Source organism: Manis pentadactyla, chromosome 9 (genome assembly GCF_030020395.1).
Source record: "Manis pentadactyla isolate mManPen7 chromosome 9, mManPen7.hap1, whole genome shotgun sequence".
In the NCBI taxonomy this organism is placed as follows: domain Eukaryota; kingdom Metazoa; phylum Chordata; class Mammalia; order Pholidota; family Manidae; genus Manis; species Manis pentadactyla.
This window is the reverse complement of record NC_080027.1, coordinates 61,727,057-61,736,763: the sequence shown is the minus strand read 5'-3', so window position 1 is coordinate 61,736,763 and position 9,707 is coordinate 61,727,057. Positions and strand designations below refer to the sequence as shown.

Here is a 9,707-nt window from a genome sequence, read left to right as displayed (position 1 = left end):
TGTATTTCAAATAATAACACTCTGTGCCTCCATTCACTTTTGGTGACAAAGTAACTCATGTACTATATATAGTCATTGACATAGTTAATTGCCCAATAAATGTTAACTATAATGATTTTAAGAGGAAAGTTCATATTCAAGGATGCTGTTTAAGGACAGAAAGTAACTAATCAAAAAGTTAACCAGTACTGATATTTGTATTAGTACTTGAAAGGAATTTTTTTTTTCATAAAACAAATTAGACATATATTCAGACCTCTTTTATCTGAGGCTAAGCAATTAAAATGAATGGGATAGAAGAGAGGAGAAAAAAGCAGTAAGGATAGCCTGATTCACATAGATGGATGAAATCAAATATGAATTGAGGAATAGTCCCATATTTGAAGTTTTAGCCCTTGGTGAGAAATTTTAGGAACATTAAGAAGACCACAAAAGGGCTTTTTTACTTTGAAATAGATCACATTTTCTGCTTAGGATAGATCTGTCACACTTTCAGATTGATCACATTTTCCAAAAAGACTTAAATTTGATGAATGGGGAGAGAGAAATGAGTCTTGATGCTGAAGTTGTGAATGATATGATGGAATTTAAATATAATTTGGGAATGATTGAAGGACAAAGCTCACATTGATATTTACTCTTCTTATTCTCGCTCCGCCTGACAAATTATTTAAATTTCTGGTTTTGTGATGGAAAATTATGTTTTGAGAAAATATGTTTTGGGAAACTGGGAGGAGAGAGTTTCAGCTGGGTGAGTCAGTGAAGTACTTCCGGAGCAACCTGGACCAGGTCGGCCATCTTAACGGAGGGCAGAGACAGGAGACAAGCATTATGATCAATTTTCCAAAAAAGCTGAAATAAAAACAGCATAGTATAAACTGGAAGGATTCCATCTTATAACTAAGATTCCATTTTAAACCAGGAAGTTAGGAAGTAAGATTCCTAACATATTCTTTTGCAAACAGACAAAAATTCAATACACTTTGGGGGCAGGGTTGGCGGTCTTGATTGGTATGTTCCCAGAGGGAAGCTGCTATCCTGGTGAGGAACTGACAGATTTCTTGTGTAAAGTTAATTTTGAAGAATGACCTGAAGGATTGAAAATAGAATAGACTTAATGTCTCTCACCCAAGATAAGCATTTTGAGACCACTTTACAAGTTTATACCCCCTGGCCCTTGAAAAATCCTTAAAAGAGGGAACCCCCAACTTCTCAGTGTGCCTCCTCTCTGAGGACATCCACACTTTTTCTAATTGTGTATCTTTAAATAAAGTTTTCTCACTGCTCAACTTACTGCGTTTTGTCTTTTTGCTATTTTATTCTATTTCCAAGTCTCCATTTTACCTCTGATAACTAAGAAGGGGCTGCTGAGAGCTCATATTTGGGCCTGCACCTTCCTGTCTCCTGGGTGACCTGGATGGAGCTGCAGCTACAGTAACCTACCTGAAAATCTCCTGTCTCTGGGAAGCTCTCAGAACATAGCCTAACTCCATCCCATGCTCCACAGCTCCCCAAATCCCAGGGTGGTAGGGGCTAGCCTCCATGCAGTGAAGATCCAAGTGGACATGGGAGGCCAATGACCCTGGCTTTAAGAGATGGCAAGGGAATCTGCCCTAACCAGGAAAGTGTTCAGCAAACTTTCTCTCTTTCCCTCTACACCTCTGCATTTTCCTGCTCTCAGCTGCCTGCAAGGCCACTGCCATTCATTTCTACTCTCACTCTAATGAATTCCTTCCTTACCTACACTCATGTGACCTGTGAGAATTCTTTCTCCTTCAGAGTCAAGAACCCTCTCCTGTCTAGGCTGAGGTTTCACCTGCTGCACAGGAAGAGGCCTCCCAGGTGCAGCTACCTGGCAACAATGAGAATTACTTTCCTAGTAAGCAGAACATACTGTTGATGAGGAAGGCCGCCAAAGGCAATGTGGAACTCAACTTCACTGTTGAGAAAATCCCTTTCAGGATGGTGGATGTGGGTGGCCAGCAGTCCCAGTGCCAGAAGTGGTTCCTATGATTTGATGGGATCACATGGATCCTGTTCATGTTGTCCTCTAGCAAATATGGTCATGTTGTCATGGAGGACAGCACACCAACTGGCTGGTGGAGTCTATGAACATTTTCGAGGTCATAGTCAACAACAAGCTCTTCCCCAGTGTCTCCATAAACCTGTTCCTCAACAAGACTGACCCCCAGGTGGAGAAGTTGAAGACCATCAGCATTAAGAAGCACTTCCCGGACCTCAAGGGTGAGCCCCACAGGATGGAGGATGCGCAAGGCTACCTGGTCCAGGATTTCATCTGAAACAGACAGAATCACAGTAAGCCGCTCTTCCACCACTTCACACTGTCATAGAAACCGAGAGCATCTGCTGCGTGATCCACGCAGTAAAGGACACCATCCCACAGGAGAACCTGAAGGACGTGATGCTGCAGGGAGAGTGTAGCCCCTTTCTGCACCCTGACCGGGTGTCAGCTATCTGCAGTGTGTGTTGTCCATCTGGTCCAAAGCGGGTTTCCCGGATCCATGCCATCCAACACCTGGTTCAGGAGCGCCACCGAGCCAGCCAGGCAACACGCTCCAGGCCAGAGGACATGGAGCCTTTCACGTTAGCTACTGAATCTTGGGGATTAGTGACAATCTTGAAACACAAGTGCTTGCTTTGGTATTGGTATCAAGTAGCACAACTTTCTTTTTACAGAAACATTATTCCTTTTCTGATACAATTGAATCAAGGACTGTGTGTGTGTGTGTGTGTGTGTGTGTGTGTGTATGTGTGTATGCATGCGCATGCTGTCTGTAATGACAAAAACACAAATCAGCTGGCCTAGTAGATGGCATTCTCAGAACTGCAAGTGTTCAGTAAGACAAACTTCCTGAAAGTTTTGCCTAGCAATAGTTTTGAGACCATTAGATGTATGCCTATACTGCTAAACTTCAGATCCACAACTGACTCCTACACCCCATCCTTGGGGTCTCAAGGCCACCTCCCAAAGCCAGTGAGTTGCCTTTTAAAACTCTTTGTGTCAGTTTCCCAAGAGACCCTGGTCCAGACATATTAGATTAGGCTGAGGGACCCCAGCTTTAAAGGATAGGAGCAAGGGCTCCATGACGTGGACCTTCCTTAATGCCCCACAATGGGCACTGGTCTTCCTGCCTTGTCAGAGTGCCCAGCAATGTGAGACAGGGTGGAAATGTATGGAAACAGAATGCTGACAGTGAATGTCCCTCTATCCCTGTGCAGAGTCATGTCTACTACTCCATACCAGCCCTTCCCTCCCCTCACAGACTGGCATCAACCAGCTTCCCCAGAAGGTCAAACCCAGGTTATCCAAAAGACCATCATGCCCAAAGAGCCATCTCCTGAGTTTGAGTTCATCACAGAAGTGCTTCCATCTCATCCTTTGACCTGGAGGTGATGAAGCTGACAGATCAGTTTTTGGCCAGGAATGGGCTCCAGTTTCTGACCCAGCTGATACAGGAGCACAGTGCAGCTACAGGTCTGACTTCCTCTGCCCACAGCACAGCCTCCTCGACTACATCACAAAGCTGCTGGAGCAGTATACCAAGATCTTAATTCCACCTAAAGGATTAATTTACAAAGCTCAAGAAAGAGGCCAAGAACCCTGAGAAGTTTTAGTCCAGGTGTGTTACTGAGTAGAGTGGGCCAAGTTCCAGCAGCGTGAGAGGAAGAAGGAAGAGAAGGAGAATGACTGGGTGGCTATGCTCAGATATATTGGAATGATTTTATGGTGGTGGAAACAATGGGCTTCCAACCCAGTGAGCGAGGGGACTTCCCTCCCCCAACCACCGCGGAGGAGCTGGGGGCCCAAATCCTCATGCAGAAGCTCTAACAGAAGTTTGTCAAGAGTGCCTGACATACCGGATAAGAAGGCGTGGAAACTGCATGGGCAGGGGCTGGTCTTCACCCTCCCACTCACGGACCAGGTCTCTGTCACCAGGGTGAAGATTCATGAAGCCATGGGCATGCCTGCAGGGAAACAAAAGCTGCAGTATGAGGACATCTTCATCAAGGATCCCAACATGATGGCCTACTACTACCTGGCCAACGGCATCCTCACTCACCTGGTCCTCAAAGAGGGAAGTGGGAGGAAGAAGTAGAAGACAGAAATCTACCATTAGGTCTCAGCCACTGTCATTTTGTTTTATTAAGGTATCATTGATATATACTCTTATGAAGGTTTCACAAGAAAAACAATGTGGTTGCTACATTCACCCATATTATCGAGTCCCCCCCCCCATACCCCATTGCAGTCACTGTCCATGAGCATAGTAGATGCCACATAGTTATTACTTGTCTTCTATGTGCTATACTGTCTTCCCCATGATCCCCCCACACCGTGTGAACTAATCATAATACCCTTCAATCCCCTTCTCCCTCCCTCCCCACCCACCTTCCCCACCCCTCCCCTTTGGTAACCACTAGTCCCATCTTGGTGTCTGTGAATCTCCTGCTGTGTGGTTTCTTCAGTTTTGCTTCGTTGTTATATTCCACAAATGAGTGAAATCATTTGGTACTTGTCTTTCTCTGCCTGACTTATTTCACTGAGCATAATACCCTTTAGCTCTATCCATGCTGTTGCAAATGGTAGGATTTGCTTCTTTCTTATTCAGCCACTGTTATTTTATCTTTTCTGTCCCCCAACCCCTGCCTCAGACCCAGAGACTTGCCCTGCACACATTTCCCTCTTACTAAATTTGGAAATTGAAATCGTCCTGCAGAGTTTCCTCCCCACTCACCCACTCGGACATTAATAAGAAAGGGTTTCTTAGCCACTCTCTTCTCCAGTGGTCTCTGGAATCCCTTTGCATTTGAATCTTGATTTGAGGAAATACATTTCTTCTGGAAGTCCATTAGGAAATGTGAACCCAGGGATGTCCTGCGGGGATAGTGTCAAATTGCCATGTGACAATTGGCTAATAGAATATGCTTGTTACCGTTATTATTCATTTTGTATCTTGCTGTGGGCTGCCTAATAAGCCTCTTGGACCCTTAAAAAATTAAGGTATAAATTTTAATAGCTGTTATTCCTGTTTTAATGTAATTGTACTGAATGTGAAAAATCCGTATCATGCTCCCACTATTTGTGAATTGCTTGAAAATACATACAATTAGTTAATACAGTTCCGGGTTTTTATTTTGCAATTTAGCTAGGCAGCAAGAGAGCAAAATTTATTTTTTCTATGTCATTTTCATTGCAGGTCCCCAAATGGATGTGACAAATTGCCTTTCTTTTGCAGAATATCCTAGGGGATCAAAGCTACAAATCTGCCCACCGCAAATAGTGATAACTTTTCACAGTCAAGATAGTCCAGGTGGATTTATTACAGGAGAGCTCAATTTTGCACTTTCTTCTGCTTCTATAAATTCAGTCTTCAGGGCAGACCATCTGGAAAGGGGAGTTATTCTCTTTGTGTTTTTATTTGACCTGAATATAAAAGTTTAATGACTTCTATTTCATTTATGATTGTAGGATAATAGGCCAATTTCTCATAAATATTGATGACAGTCACATAGCCACTATTAAGCGTTGCTGCTTAAATGACTTTCAGAAATTCTGTGTAGTTACTTTAAATTCATTGTGATTTACCCTGGATTCCTAATTGGTCATTATATAGTAAAGATTTTGACCTTAGCTAAGAGAGATTAGTCTGGCCTCAGCTTCTGGGAAGTAATTAAGTCACATTTGACATGAGTGTCTTTGTTTAGTAAGGTCTGGTCACAGTGGATCTTAGAGTGGGGCTGGTGACAACCCCATCATAGGGTGGGAACTGGCCACACAAGAAAAACCATGTGAGTTAGCAGGGGGGGCTTTGTGTTATGTAGCATCAGGTGACCTGGTGGCTGAGATCAAGCACTTGAACAATCAGCCAATTGGTGATTACACAATAAGCCCCAATCAACTCTGGATGCTGATGGTCGAGTGAACTCCCCTAAGTGGAAGTACTCCATGTGTATTGTAATAAATCAATGCCAGGAATTAACACATCCTAAGAACAACAAAAGGTCCATGTTTGTAACCTCCCACATTCTGTTTTATGCATCTCTTCCTTTGGCTGACTTTGATCTGTGCTCTTTTTCTGTAATAAACTGTAACTATGAATATAACAGCTTTCTGTGAGTTCTTTAAATCTGTCTAGTATATTATTGAACCCAAGGGTATTTTTGGAAAACCCCTGAATTTACAGTTGGTGTCAGAAGTAAGTATAGTCTTATTGCAGCTAATGGCATATTTATGAGAAACCAGTTGCTTTGATGGATTGCTCCAGTAAGGGAAGTAATTCAGTGTATATAAAATAATATCCTTACTTAATCTTTCAGTTTTAGATATTTTGCTTGTCTCTAATTTTCTGCTACTAGGGGTAAACCTGGAACAAATATTTCAGTACACATAATTTGTCTCTTTTTGGCTATAAAGGTGTATCTCTTATTTCCCAGTATGTCTTATAACACCAAGTTTTTCACCAAATGAAAGTTGTTTTTTCTTTGACTCAAGCTATCATGTCTTTTTCATATACATGTATATATATGTGTGTGTATATATACATATATGTATATATATATACACACATACATACTTGGTTTGTATCAGTTCTGTGTTGTTTTCTAAATAAGGCTTTATTGCTGTATGTTACATACCATAAAGTTCATACATTTAAAGTATTCATTTCAATGGCTTGGCTTTTAGTACATTTACAGAGTTATGTTTCAATGTTAAACTAAAAAGTTTCCAGTGATGTAAAATAGCAATAACATTTCATCATTTAATTTTAATGATTCTTGGATACCAAAAATGGTAAATTATAGCATTTACACTATTCCAGTCATGCAACATTATGAAATTTATTTCTTCTGCCCTTTTCATAGGTACTTTGATTATATTGGTGACTATATCTTCTCCTTCTGGAATTTTTGGCTTCTATTTTATCATTACAGTTGTTAGATTGCATCATCTCTTTCTTAGATTTGTTTGTCTTTTTCTTATTAACCCCATTTATAGCCTAGCAGTGAGCATTCTCACTTTTAAAAGGTGTTTCAACTGAAGAGAAGATGACTGGCTTACAAACACCTCTAAATATGTGGAGAACACTGCATCAAGTCAGGTTTTATGAAACTTTTATTTGACATGTTTGCTAAGCCTTGCAAGAACTGCCTCCTATTTGTGTCTTATATAGTAGTTATTTGCAGAAACCTAAGGAGCATCTTGTCATGGAGTCGTATCTTTCCTTTTTTTTTTTTTATTTGCATGTCCTTATACTTTGCTCTAGGGCTTGTCAGCTGATGAAACTGGAAACTAAACCTTTCAGTTCCTTTGCCTGCAATTGATTTGATGGATTACTCCAGGATGTAGGAGAAGAGCTAAAGCACTGTCAGAAATTGGCTTGGCATTGCAGCGCATTTCCTAAACTCAGAAAACACAACATGAATTTTTTGACACACCCTCAAGTTTGTATTTATGTTTTCCAGAAGGTGATTCTTTTCTTTAAAAAATATTTTTTTCTGCACAGTGGAAAAAGAAAACAACGGTTACTCATAAATATGCCATGAGCTACAGTATAATTATGGCCAAAGGTATTCCTTCCTTTAATTTCCACTGGCTCTATTCTAACCTGGACACAATTTACAATCTTCTGGGTCATTGCACCAGTCTTGTATCTCCCTAAATCTAATTTATCTGTTCAAAATCATGCATGATGTTGCCATACTAAATTTTGTAAAATACAACTGTTTTTATGCTTTTCCTAGCTCAAAAATCTTTACTGGCTCACCATTTCCTTTAGGATAAAAGTAAAATGCCTTAGGCAACATCTAATAGGAGAGGAATTTGTAGAGACAAGAGTTTGTATCCCTGCTATGTTACTTTGCAGTTTTGTGATTTGAAGGCTATTATTTGTCTATGAAAGTCAGTTTATTTTTCTGATAAAATTAACTATCCCTTTTAAGATACTAAGAACAGTAATTAAGTTAATGTGTGCCCAGTTCTTGGGAAACAGTAGGTGCAAAATAAATGTTTCCTGTGTTTCCTTAGCCTCATTTTCAGGCTTTTCCTCTTTCTTGCATAAAAAAATATTTCCTGAACACCTACTGTGCACTATGTATAGTATCAACTTCTGTGAGGTATATACAAAAAGACTGTGCTGTCCTCAAAAATGTTCAGTGTAAAGAGCACACAGATTTAGGTAATGGAAACTGATATGAACAGAGTGGATGGATTTATGAAGTAGTAGGTAGTAGAGACAATGAGACATAGTGATTGGTTGAATGGAGTTGCTAGAATAGATAGGATAATGTGAAAAAAGACACTAAGGTTTATAAATCATACCAGTTATTCAATGGCATCTCTTCTTTAATTTTTTTTTGCATAATTTCCCCTTTTTTTGGATTCCCTCCTCCTACAAATGAACTGGAAGTTCCTTAAGCTAACAGATCATGGCATAGAATTATTCAAATCCACCAGAGTGCTCAGTAAAAAAAAGGAACAGGCACTCAATAAATGCTTAATGAAGGATAAGTGCTCATAAAGAAAGTAATTTGGAGGTGAGTGAGGTCTGCCAGGGATCAGAGGCTTTCCTTGCTATTAGCTAATCAGTTCAATCTCATTAAATAATGCCAAGGCTTAAGCCCTCACTCACACGGCAGATAGAGTTACTTAAATAAACTTTTAAAGACTCAGACATCTTTATTTTAGTCATATTAATTTCACCTTCTGGAGCTGTTAAAAAACCCAAAACAACTGACTTGGGTTTTTTTATTATTTTTGTTCTTAATAGTGGCAGACTGAAAAAAAATGAGAATGTGTGCAGGGAGTGGGATGAGAAAAATTCAAGACACAGTTTATGTAAAAGAAAGTTATATTCTAAATTTACTAACATTTACGAAACATAAGCAGCAAATAAATGGCTGTTCATCAAAGGCCTATAAAAATGCATGCATGCATACATATGAAATATATAAGGACATGTATATTATTTAAACCACCAGTTAGTTATTATTGCTTGTCAATGTTGTACAGTATTTAAACCACAAATTAAAGTACAAAATTAAATTATCCATTTGAGACTTGAAGGAGGTTTTTAAAAATCAAGTAATAGAGTTTTTTCTTATTTTCTGTAATGTACTACTCCAAGAGAAGCCAAAAGACTAGAAATATAGGTGTATTAATTCCGAGTTTCCTCACAGATAAACCTAGCAGTAAAGTATCTGGAAATCATATTCACAGATATGGCAAAGAAAGGTAGATGCCATACTGAGTCAAGGCTGAGAGCTGCATCTGTTTCCTATCCTCTGTGCAATGATGTGCAGGGCTCAGGCCACATGTCAAGCTCAGAGATGTCCCCGGAGAGGCAGAGCTCCTGCCCACGTGTAGGATGTCCTCCGCACCCATATATTTTATTGTCATAGGAAATTCTGGAGTCATAAAAGTTTTTGAAGTAATCTACTTTTCCCTAGACTGAATGGCCGGAAAAGAAGAGTTTAGGAGGTTCTAAGCGTGAGAGACAGAATTTATAGAGTAATAACGCTCGGATATGAAGAAATTGAAGAGAATAGCACCTGGCTCTTATTAGGGTCTCCATAATTTTTATTATATGTCTGAGTGAAAACAGCTGCAGACTGAACTCAAAAGTATTGTTTTCCTTGATGGCTGGAATCCAAAGTATGTAAGATTGGAATGGAGAAACTATGTTTTA

General features: G+C 39.9%; 1 pseudogene; it reads left to right on the top strand.

Moving 5' to 3' along the window:
• Positions 1-714: 714 nt before the first annotated feature.
• On the top strand, positions 715-4,118 carry LOC118935999 (guanine nucleotide-binding protein subunit alpha-12-like; annotated as a pseudogene).
• Positions 4,119-9,707: the final 5,589 nt, after the last annotated feature.